Raw genomic sequence first — 11,712 nt, forward strand, 5'->3', positions numbered from 1 at the left:
ATATGCTCGGAAGTGTCATAAATGCCAGATTTATGTTGATAAGGTGCATGTGCCGCCGAATCCTTTGAATGTGATGTCTTCGCCGTGGCCTTTCGCTATGTGGGGCATCGATATGATTGGAAAGATTGAGCCGACCGCTTCCAATGGGCATCGCTTCATCCTTGTTGCCATCGACTATTTCACCAAGTGGGTCGAAGCAGCGTCATTTGCGAAGGTCACCAGACATGTGGTTGCCCGATTCATCAAGAAAGAAATCATTTGTCGCTATGGGATTCCCGAAAGAATCATTACTGATAATGGTTCTAATCTTAATAACAAAATGATGAAGGAATTGTGCCAGGACTTCAACATTCAACATCACAATTCTTCCCTTTACCGCCCTAAGATGAACGGTGTTGTTGAAGCGGCAAATAAGAACATAAAGAAGATTGTGCAGAAGATGGTCGTTACGTACAGAGATTGGCATGAGATGCTACCCTTCGCCTTGCATGGGTACCGTACTTCAGTACGTACATCGACCGGGGCAACCCCTTACTCCCTTGTGTATGGTATGGAAGCAGTCTTACTTGTTGAAGTGGAGATCCCTTCTCTAAGAGTCCTGTTGGATGTCAAGTTAGACGAAGCTGAATGGATTCAGACAAGGTTCAATGAGTTGAGTCTTATCGAAGAGAAGCGAATGGCAGCCATTTGTCATGGGTAGTTGTATCAGAGTCGGATGAAGAGAGCCTTTGATCAGAAAGTGTGTCCTCGATGTTTCCAAGTCGGAGATTTGGTGTTGAAAAGGATCCTTCCTCCTCAGACAGATCACAGGGGCAAGTGGACTCCTAACTATGATGAACCGTATATGGTCACCAAGGTTTTTGATGGTGGGGCCTTAATGCTTGCAACGATGGATGGTGAAAACTTCACTTCCCCGATGAACTCAGACGCAGTTAAAAAATACTTCGCATGAAATAGACCCGCTGGACAATAAAAAGAGTAGTCCAGGCAAAAATGGGCATCCCGGCGAACCAAGAAAATGAAAAAGGTTCAGGCAAAAATTAGGGATTAAAAGTGAAAAGATTGTACACCCGGTAAGTTGAAAACCTGAAAAGGCAACTTAGGCAAAAATGGGTATCCCGGTGGATTGAAAACCCGAAAAGGGCGATCCAGGCAAAAGTTAGGGATTAAGCGAATGACTGCGTTCTGAGTAGTTCTGAATCTCATCTCGTGTCAATGACTGGAAACTTTTGAAGGATAGGAAACAGTCCAATCACTCTTTTCAGAAAGCTGATCATCTGGAGGATCTTGAAGACGAGCAAGTCATAGCAGAATTGGGACCCAATAGAAATCCATTTCACATTGCCATTAGATTAATGTCTGTTTTTATCTGTTGTGCGATTACCTCTTTCCAGGGATTGCTTCGTGATGTAAATGCCTATTCAGAGGCCGTTCAATCAATAAAATCATGTTATTCAGTATATCTCTGTTTTCATTTTCATTTTTCTATTTTGTTTGCAAAAATGACGTTCGAATTTTTTGATAAACATTGCATCATGACACATAAGAGCTTTACAGGTACATGCTTAATAAACATTTAAAATTGCTGTTAATTTTAAGTGCTTTGGATCGTCTATTCAGAACAGGTACCCTCAGGGCATTTCCTTAAAATCCCCTGCAGACGATCGTGAATGTTTTCCACCAACAGACGAATTCGGTATCTTATCCCTGCAGAGCTGATCAGAGCGTTGGATTCTTCAATTCCCAGCAGGTTCTCACCACTGTACCTCCCTCCAAGCGGTGGTTTCAGATTATACACTCCACAGTAGAGTTGACAGTGTCAGACTATATACCCCCAGCGGAGTTGACAGTGCCAGACTGTATCTTCCCATCAGAAGCGGTTGCTCCTCAGAGTTTGAGGCCAGATCGATAATCCCAATGCCAGATCCATGGTTTCTTTCCTTGAAGCAGAACCTCGGTACCGTATCGGTGTTTGTTTCCCCTGCTGAGTCATCTCTCGCAGATCGTGGTTGCCAGAACCACTATCGCTTTCCCCAACAACAGGTTTTCAGTGCCGTTCTCTCCCCAGTCAGAATCTCGGTATTTCATCATTGCTAAAACACCGTGTGGCGGGTCATTTCCCCACAGAATTCTTTGCGCTGTGCATCTCCAGCAGCCTTGCCAGGGTCCAGAAGATGGTGATCATTTCCCCAGCAGACCCCCTTGCCTTAGCTTGACATTCTACCCAGCATTTCGCATCCCTGCATGTAGAATCATATTGCATTGCAAATCGCGTAGCATTTTCATGGAGCATTACGCCATTGAAAAATTCAAACATACGCATGTAAGCATAAAACATTCTTGGTATCCCAAGTGATAAGCCAGAAGTTGTTTCCAGTACTCAGACTGAAGATTTTTCATGACTTACCTTTGTTATCCTCAGCAAGTGTCATTGGCCCATGCGCCGCCTCTATTATCGTTCCCTATTTCTATCGATGCTGACAGGCATGAAGTTTCCGGTATTCAGACCGAAGTGGCGTTCAGGCCAGTTTTCCGATGTTCAGATCGAAGAAATTTCCGACATTCAGGTCGATGCAACTTGTGGCGTTCAAGCCAGTTTTTCGATGTTCAGATCGAAGAAGTTTCCGACGTTCATGTCGATGCAACTTGTGGCGTTCAGGCCAGTTTTCCGATGTTCAGATCGAAGAAGTTTCCGACATTCAGGTCGATGCAACTTGTGGCATTCAGGCCAATTTTCTGATGTTCAGATCGAAGAAGTTTCCGTCATTCAGGTCGACGCAACTTGTGGCATTCAGGCCAGCCTCTCGGTGTTCAGACCGATATTAATAATCTCATATCTCCCGATGTTCAGATCGAAGTCATTCCCAGTATTCAGACTGATGAGCGGCATTCAGGCCATGGTTATTTCTGTGTTACCATTTATTTTGGTATCCAAGTTAACATTCTTTTTCGGTATTCAGACTGACTCTCACCGTACCAGACATATTCTTCTTTCAAGACCACCTCTTTGCCGATTCTAACAGGCATTGTTACTTCACTTCACTTCAGTGCAAATTTTCGGGCTTTTATTGTATTCAATCGCTTGATACCTCGAAAGCACGAAAGTCGCTGCTATCTTCTTTCCAGGTCTCCAGTTGATTGAATAGGGGCAGCTGTAATACCCCAAAATTTACCCTTCATTTTTCCTGGAAGCATACGCTTTACACCTCATGCATGCATTCATTTTTAGGTCATTTAGCATTTGCATTTCATCATGGCAATCGGAATCGGATCCAAGAAGCTTGAACATCATCCAGGACACTTTGTGGGCTCTATTTAGATGATCAGTCAACACAAGGGAAAGACTTGAGTTACTTCCAACAGGGGTCTATTCGTCAGTCGAAGCGTTAATCTTGAAGGAGCAAAGGTTTGTTCATGAGCTGTCATGCTCGTTAGGCGAAGCCCACGTGTTTTGAAAAAAAAAAAATTAAAAAAAAATGAAAAATAAATAAATAAATAAATAAAATAAAATAAAATAAATAAATAAATAAAAAAAAGAAAAAAATCTTGGACTTGGACCTCTCTCATTTGAGCCCACAGGTCCACAAAAATCAGGTTATAAATTCAGAGTTTTAGTGAAACAAAAATTCATTCTATTCCTGTTACCCTGTCTGGGAAAAAGATAGTGAGAGAAGAACCCTGGGGAAAAAGATAGTGAGAGAAGAGCTAACAGAGTTCAGAGCAGCCTCCAAACCCTGAAGGGAACTCAACTGCACAAAATCACCTCTGCCTCACATAAACCATAAAGATTGTTTTGTAAACCTCACGGGTGCAACGCAATTTCAATCAAGCTCTCTAATTTGTAAACCTCACGGGTGCAACTCAATTTCAATCAAGCTCTCCAATCAGGTTTGCCCTTATTCCCATTTCCTTTGAGCTTTGAATTTGAATACTCTGAATGTTTGAGGTATTATGGGTGAATTTGATACCCTTTTGATGCATGTCTTTTTTGTGAATTTTAATGGCATGATTCATGTGGTTACATTTTGATTTGGGGGCAACCCTTGATTACCCTATTTTTTTGTCTCTAACATGTTTGTTGAGTTTTTGTGAGGGCTCACATGACTTTTGCAGGGATAACTTGCGTGGTTTTCCACTTTATTTGTGGGATACCCCCTGGAGGTTTCATTCCGATTACCTGTACTGACTCACTTTCTTTGATGGTGTTTAGCTGGGAAGGATCCCTGGGTTTCCCATTCCTCTAATTGCTGTTACTGCGGATCTTTATCCGCGTGGTACCTTTTACATTTTTCCCGCATTTTACAACTTTCCTAGCTGGAAGACCTCGATAGGAGGCAATGTTTTTGTGTGTTTATTTCTTTTTTTACAGGTTCCTTCGTCAAGGACTGCCTTTTTGCATGAGCATCCCAAACCCTAACCCTTCATTGATTTTTCTTCTCCTAAACACACGTTTACTCCTTTTACTACAGGCGAGTAAGTCTCCAAAGGTCGAGCATCTGGTAGATTGCGTAGTAACGTCGTTCGTCCAAAACTCAATCCATAACCCCGTAGTTAGCCGAATTACGGCTTGCTCTGATTCTCATTGAGATACGTAGGCATAAGACGCGATGTCTTAGCGAGCACACATCCCCCCAACCCATAGGTCAGCCGAGCTACGAAGACTCTGATTCTCATATTCAGATGTGATACGTATGCAGTGGATGCGACACCCGCGCGAGTCATTTTCATTTAACCCCTTTTTTAGTAAACAACACAAGATAAACTCACACCCTTTAGACAAGAACTACAAAAGTGGATCCCGTAGAGTACTACGGATGCGTAAGGGTGCTAATACCTTCCCTTCGCATAACCGACTCCCGAACCCAAGATTTGGTTGCGAGACCTTGTTTTTTCCTTTCCTCTTTTCAGGTTTACTTCGAGCGTTTCCTTTCCCTCCTTTGGGATAAATAACGCTCGGTGGCGACTCTTCTGTCATTTTCTTTCGCTGGTTGTTTTTTTGCACACTGTATTTTTCAAGTTGCGACACTAGGATTAAAGGAAGAAGTGCATCGGATGTTTCACAACATAGGTATGCTAGAACTTATGCAATTTGAAGCACCGACTTTTGCACGCATCACAATTGAATTTTTGAGCACTGTTGAGTTTAAAATGAGGCGCATGTCGACTAGTTCCGAAATGGAGTTTTATGGTCAGTTGACTTTCAGATTGTTTGATGAGGACCATGAGTTATCTGTGGAGGAACTTGGGGGGATTCTGAGACTTCCAATATCTGGACCCGGAGCACCCCCAAACACTTTTTCAGCGGTTGATTTCTAGAGGGACATTACTGGTAAAAATGGTTATAACCCAAGTTCTGGCAAGGCTTCTGGGATTCATAACCCTTGTTTCAGGTATGCACAGAAGGGGTTATCCTACACCTTGTTTGGACGGGGTGATAGCACCGGGGTGGCCGCAAAAAGAGAGCTGTTTTTCTTACATTGCATGGCCAACAATGAGAGAGTCAATACAACCGCTTTTGCTGCTAATCATTTGAAACAAGTTGGCTATGCAAGTACAAGTGATATTTCTGTGGGTGGCATGATCACTCAGATTGCAGACCACTTTGGTTATGGTCAGCTCTTGATGGAAGAATCAGCAGTGGCAGGTAAGACAAAGATCGACATGAGCACTCTTGTCAATCAACAAATGATTGCAATCATGCCGAATTATTACTCTATGGTAATTCATAATGTGGAAGTACTTGCGTTATCAGCACCTGGTTCCATTAGTATTGCAAATGTTGCTAACTGGCTTTATGCAGCTTCTGCCCCATCTGTAGGGGACAATGTTCAGTATGACCAGGATTTTTTTGGTGATGAGATGGAGGAAGATGATAGACCAGAAAAGCAATTTTTTCCACCCCCACAAGATTCAAACCTACATGGTGAAAGGTCATCTTCTATGTCTCAGGACCAATGGGGGTGGATCCAAACTGAGATGGGTATCCTCTGCACCGAGCAAACCAGACAAGGTATGGAATTGTCCAGACAAGGTGTGGAATTGTTCCGACAAGGGACGGTTATGGATGACATGCAAGCTATGATACAACGTCTGATGTTGCATTTCCCGCATGATCCTCCACCTCCCCCACAACAGTAGTCGCTGTGAGTCCCCTTTGTATCTGGATTTGAACATTGAGGTCAATGTTTAGTTCAGGTGTGGGGGGGGGGGGGGGTTCCTTTCATGTTTTATTTTGTTTTCATTTTGTTCATGTTTTTAGCTTTTGTTTTTGCTTCTGTTGTCGTAGTATTTTGTTTTTGTTGTTTACCTGTGTGTACAGAGTGATGAGAAATTGTTGGACGAATCCGGGATCGATGGTAGTGGATGAAACACACCCCTCATACTTGTTCTATTAAGGTACCCCGGAAGTTGATGCAACCATGAGAAAGTAAAAGTCAGACACAATTTGGTGACACTGGACCAAGAGAGCGGTATGGTAGAACCAAATCGGAAAAGAAACCACATGACACTAGGAGGCTTCAGAGCTTGTAAGTTTAACCAACATGGTGAGAATACAAAGGCCAAACACTAAATATCAGCATGAGAGTTCAGTCAGGTATGACTCTATCACTCTGATTTTGCGTATATTCTTTTGACACTTCACAACATGACAACACACACTGAGGCAAGTTGTTTGTTTAGCCAGAGCCTTTCTAGCCAACCCTTTTTGTATGTTTACCCTTCGTGAACCCCGTTGAGCCTTAGCCTTTTTGTTTGTAATAAACCCCATATTAACCATTAATCATTCATTTCTTCCATTAATCGGCATGATTGTTGTGAGTTACAAAATGTGCAAAAAGCTAAGTTTGGGGTGGTAATCTTGAAAGAAAGGGCAAGTGCATAATAAGAGATCTAAAAGTAATACAAAAAGAAGAGACGTGTGTATGTCCAAAAAGAAAAAAAATAAGAAGAGAAAAATGCACTTGCCGAGACTGAAGACTCCAACACCGATAAAATGCTCACAGAGAATTGAGTAAAAAAGAGTCAAAAGTGAATAAACCCCCAGAGCTGTGAGTTAAGCACGAAAAGAAAAAGAGAAAATCAAACAACATGAATGCCGAGTTCAAAACCATTTGTTATCCATTTCTGTGTCTATCCTACCGCACCCAAGCCCCGTTGCAACCGAAAAGACCTCATAAAGTGTGTGGAATCTGTTGTTGTAGTGAAATTAGAATGTATTCAAATTTAAGAGTTTGGTATTGCATGCTGTGCTGTGAGTGTAAACACCATAACCATGAGAGATGTTGTGAGTATGTGAAAAAGCTTGCAGGTAACGAGGCTTCTGATGTGGAAATGTGGTGAACAGTTTGAGTCGGGAAAATTGGAAACTTGATTGGAAAGGAAGAACACAAGTTTTGAAGGACAAGGTTGCATTGTGGAAAATGAATTCGTGGGTGACCTTTGTTTGGACTCAATACATCACTTGAGGACAAGCAATTAGACAAGTTTGGGGTTGTGATCGGTCACCATTTCCATTGAATTCCCACCTTTTATCCGACATATTTTCATCACTTTGGTAAGTCTTGTGGTTGTTTTTAGTTGTTTTAAAGTCATTTAACATGTTTTGTTAGTTTATTATTGCATTGCATTTTGTTACATGTTTGTGTCAAAAAGTCTCTTTTTATGCTTCGATTTGGTTGTGTTAATGTTGCTGGTTGTTGCATAGGTTCCAAAGGACTAATAGCTGAGTATTGGATGCTCCAGAAGGCCAAAATATGATGATACAGCAGGTCAACATGGGCCCCCATGTACATCAACACGGCCCGTGTTGTTTGTCAGGAAACAAGCACTCCAAGAGGTAAAACAGAGGGTTAACACGGGCACCCGTGTGAATCCACACGACCCGTGTTAATGCCTCTGTAGCTTGTTCTAAAAATACAATGTTTTGAAGATCAACGCGGGAACTCGTGTGAATCCACACGGCCCGTGTTGATGGGCGCGACTGAGAAACTCTACTTCATGTTGTGTGGATCTGCCCTGTTCATTAAGGGTATTTTGGACTTTTTGCTGGGAGAAAAACCATCTGAGGCTATTAGAAGACTTGGGAGAGAAAGACAAAGACACTTTTTGACGTACGAAAAGAAACATTGCACCAGAGAAAATAGCTACTATGGAGGATTTGAAGACGACGAGATTCAAGGGCATCAACCATTGAAGATCAAAATCTCTTAATCCTTTGTAATGTTTAATTTCCACACTATGATTTCTTTGAATACTATGAGAGGCTAAACCCCCAATGTTAGGGGGGTGGTCCTGATTTGATCGTATGTTATGAATTCGAACAATGGATTTCCTTATTACCATGTTATGCATTTCAATTCAATTGTGTGATGTTATTATGCTTTTGTATCGGACAAATACAATTAGATCCATGACTATCAATAACAGGATTGTGATTGTTAGGGTTTTCACACAATTGGGTTTATAATTGCATCACCTAGGACTAGGAACTTTTGTAAATCACCATAAACCTTGATTTTGTTTATGATTAAAACCAATGATTAATTGAATGGAAATTTGAGTAAGAATTGGTAGTTTAATAGTTTCTTCTTTAAGGACTTAAGAAAGAACATTCTGAGGTTAGGTAATTAAATGTTTCATGTGTATTAAGAAAATCTTGACTGAATTCATAACTGGTTAAATCAACCACTCACCCTAGCATGTTTCATCTTAATCAATTATTCTTCACTATCTTTTTGTGTTTATTGTTATAAATTCCCAAAACCAACGAAACCATTGTGTTTTTGTTCAAATAGAATCAGAAGTAAAATAAGTATTTCCTACGCAATCCCTGAGATCGATACTTGGGAATAAAACTCCTTATTACTACATCGGTAAAAATAGTACACTTGCTATTTTTCCGATCAAGTTTTTGGCGCCGTTGCCGGGGATTGCCAAAATACCTATTGTCATACCCTGATTTTGGTCCTGAAATTTTTTTCCCCAATCACTCACTCACTCTTCAAATCCTTCAGTGCGGCTGAATCGCCATCTCCATAATGATTAGGGTTCTCTCACCTTCAACGATCAAAGGAATCAAAGTCAATATTAAACATTCCAAAATTTTGAAAAAGCTAACAAAGATGATTTGATTTTTGTTTATGGTAAAGGGCATCTCCATGCTATTTCTAGCATAGGCGGTGAAATTCTCTGAAGAAATTTTTTTTGCCAGTGACAACATTGAATTTAACCATATTGTTCAGTCTCTTGGAGCGATTTTTGTAGCTGCCTTTGTTGGCTCTTCAATGTTTTACGTGTATGAATTGAATACTAAGAATGAAGAGTTGTTAATCGCATAACACTTCCCTTTGGATTTTTTGGGGAATTATTATCGGTCTAAGGTGATAGGTTTGTGATATAAGCAAATTCCGGACCTACATAAGGATTTGTCTGGACAAGCAGTAATACTACCATCAAGGCTTCCAGGAATGTTCACATTAAAAATCAATTCAATTGCTCTTTTAATTAAAAATCAATTCCAATATTCTTTTAAATCAATTCCAAGGTTCTTCACATTAAAAATCAATTCCAATGTTTCTTTTCACTAAAATTACAAATAAAGGTGAGTTGGTGCTGGTGAACAAAATTGATAAATGACATGCAACTTTTACAACAACACGCAATGCTTGACCAGATACAAGAACTTACACACAAGTTGGACAAGATTTGTATCTGCATGTGGATGCACATAAATTAGCTATGAAACAATGGTCGTTAAGGAAATGAAACAGTTAGGTTTTTCAACTGTTAGAGGTGTTTACACTAACCGTTTTTTCACACTCAATATGAAGAGAATCGTTTATGAGCTGGATTATCAAGATTCTTCAATTGATTTTGTTTTGCCTAGAGATCTTGATAAGGTTTCTGTTCCTGCTTTGCTTGTACTTGAGGTTGAACGTGTTCTTAAGCCTAACGGAATTGGTGCACTTCTTGTTGGTGCTAAAAGTTCACACCATAATGATTTGATTAGATCAGCTACTCCAGTTTCATCATCGTTGAGATCTTCTAGTGTTGTTCATGTTGATTCTATTGATGATGAACTTAACCTTGTTGTTTTCAAAAAAAGATTTGAAAATGCAACAGCTTTTTTCAACCACCATCAACTTAGTTTACCTACTGATTGTCCTAGTTTGGCGTTAACCAAACCTCTTATAGATATGATGGAACCTCTTGTGAGTGAGAAACCGAAACCATCCTAAGCGACGCCGGTTTCATATTTGCCCAAGTTTGTAAATGTTTCTACTAGGAAGAGGTTGGTGTATATTGATATTGGGGTAGGAGAGCTTTTGAATGCAAATGTTAGTGATTGGTTTCTACCTTCATATCCAATTGATCAGAAAGATTTCAATGTTTATTTTGTTCACTACAACACTTCCATAATATTGTCTCATGTGAAGAGACCTGGTATCACGTTTGTTTGTCACCCTGGATTAGCCGGTAAGGTCGTCACCGAGGCCGATGTTGATGTTGATGAGGAGGAAGATGAAGAAGTGGATCCTTATGTTGGGGAGGAAGAGTTTGATTTCCTTGCTTGGTTCAAAGAAATAGTGCAATATGCTGATTTTCTTGTGTTGAAGATGAATGCAGGTGAAGTTGAACTCAAGTTTCTTTCTGATGTATTTGACAGTGGAGCTATATGCTTTGTTGATGAGTTGTTTCTAAGATGTCCTGATATCACAAGAAAGGAAAGTTGCATGGATGTTGACAAAAGTCTAGGAGATGAAAAGTCGGCTAGTGACGGATTTCAAGAAGCTATAAACTTGCTGGAATCACTTACTTTAAAATCTGAAGCCAATGGGCTTGAGCAACGGCGACTATCAGTTCTAGACTTCCTTAGAAACCAACTGACAGATGATGATAAACAAGAACTAGTTAACAAAACCGGTCAACTTCATTTGGGCTAATAAAAAAACGCTCAAAAAGGTTTCATTGAAGCCTATTATGCAGTGTTGAACAATAAGTTTATTACAACAGAAAACTGTGATGAAAAGATGAAAATAGAGAGTAGGAACAATGTTCAAGCAGCATAGAGAGGAGATTTAGTATATCGCCTGTAAGAAGATCTTCAAATACCTCCACATTACACAACGCAAGAAACAACATCAGTACTAGCTCTAAGCCTGCAAAAATGGTGTCTGTTCCTGCTACTGTTACATCACTTATAATGGATAAAAGTAATAATAGTGATTGTGGAGAATCTGCAGCAGCTACAACTGGGACAAAGAGGATTACAGTTAGGAGAAATGTTGGTGCGGCTTCACCGCATTCTCAATCTCCTGCAAAAGCTAATGGGAGTGCAACAATTCAGCAGCAACAACTATTGCTTAGTCGCAATTCCTCGAGGAAAAAAAGATGAATCGCCGTACAGAAGAAATCCACTGAGTGAGCTTGAATCTAACTCCATTGCTTTTCCACATTCAGTAACCAATTATAACAACAACACAAGGATTCAGTGGATAAGCAGTAGCTTTCTTAGGCATAGCAGCACTAGTTATCGTCAGCAAATTTAACAAAACCAATATTGTTAGTCTTGGATGATGTTTGGCCTAACTCATAAGGCCTTGTTGAGAAGTTCAAATTCCAAATGTTAGATTATAAGATTTTGGTGACTTCAAGGGTCGCATTCAGAAGATTTGGCACCCCATGCCAGTTGGATCCGCTCGATCATGGTCC

The 11,712-nt window shown here is 40.4% G+C and overlaps 1 pseudogene; it reads left to right on the top strand.

Moving 5' to 3' along the window:
* The first annotated feature begins 9,746 nt into the window (after nucleotides 1–9,746).
* LOC127101715 (uncharacterized) lies at nucleotides 9,747–10,943 on the top strand (annotated as a pseudogene).
* Nucleotides 10,944–11,712: the final 769 nt, after the last annotated feature.

This window comes from Lathyrus oleraceus, chromosome 7 (assembly GCF_024323335.1).
Source record: "Lathyrus oleraceus cultivar Zhongwan6 chromosome 7, CAAS_Psat_ZW6_1.0, whole genome shotgun sequence".
NCBI lineage: Eukaryota > Viridiplantae > Streptophyta > Magnoliopsida > Fabales > Fabaceae > Lathyrus > Lathyrus oleraceus.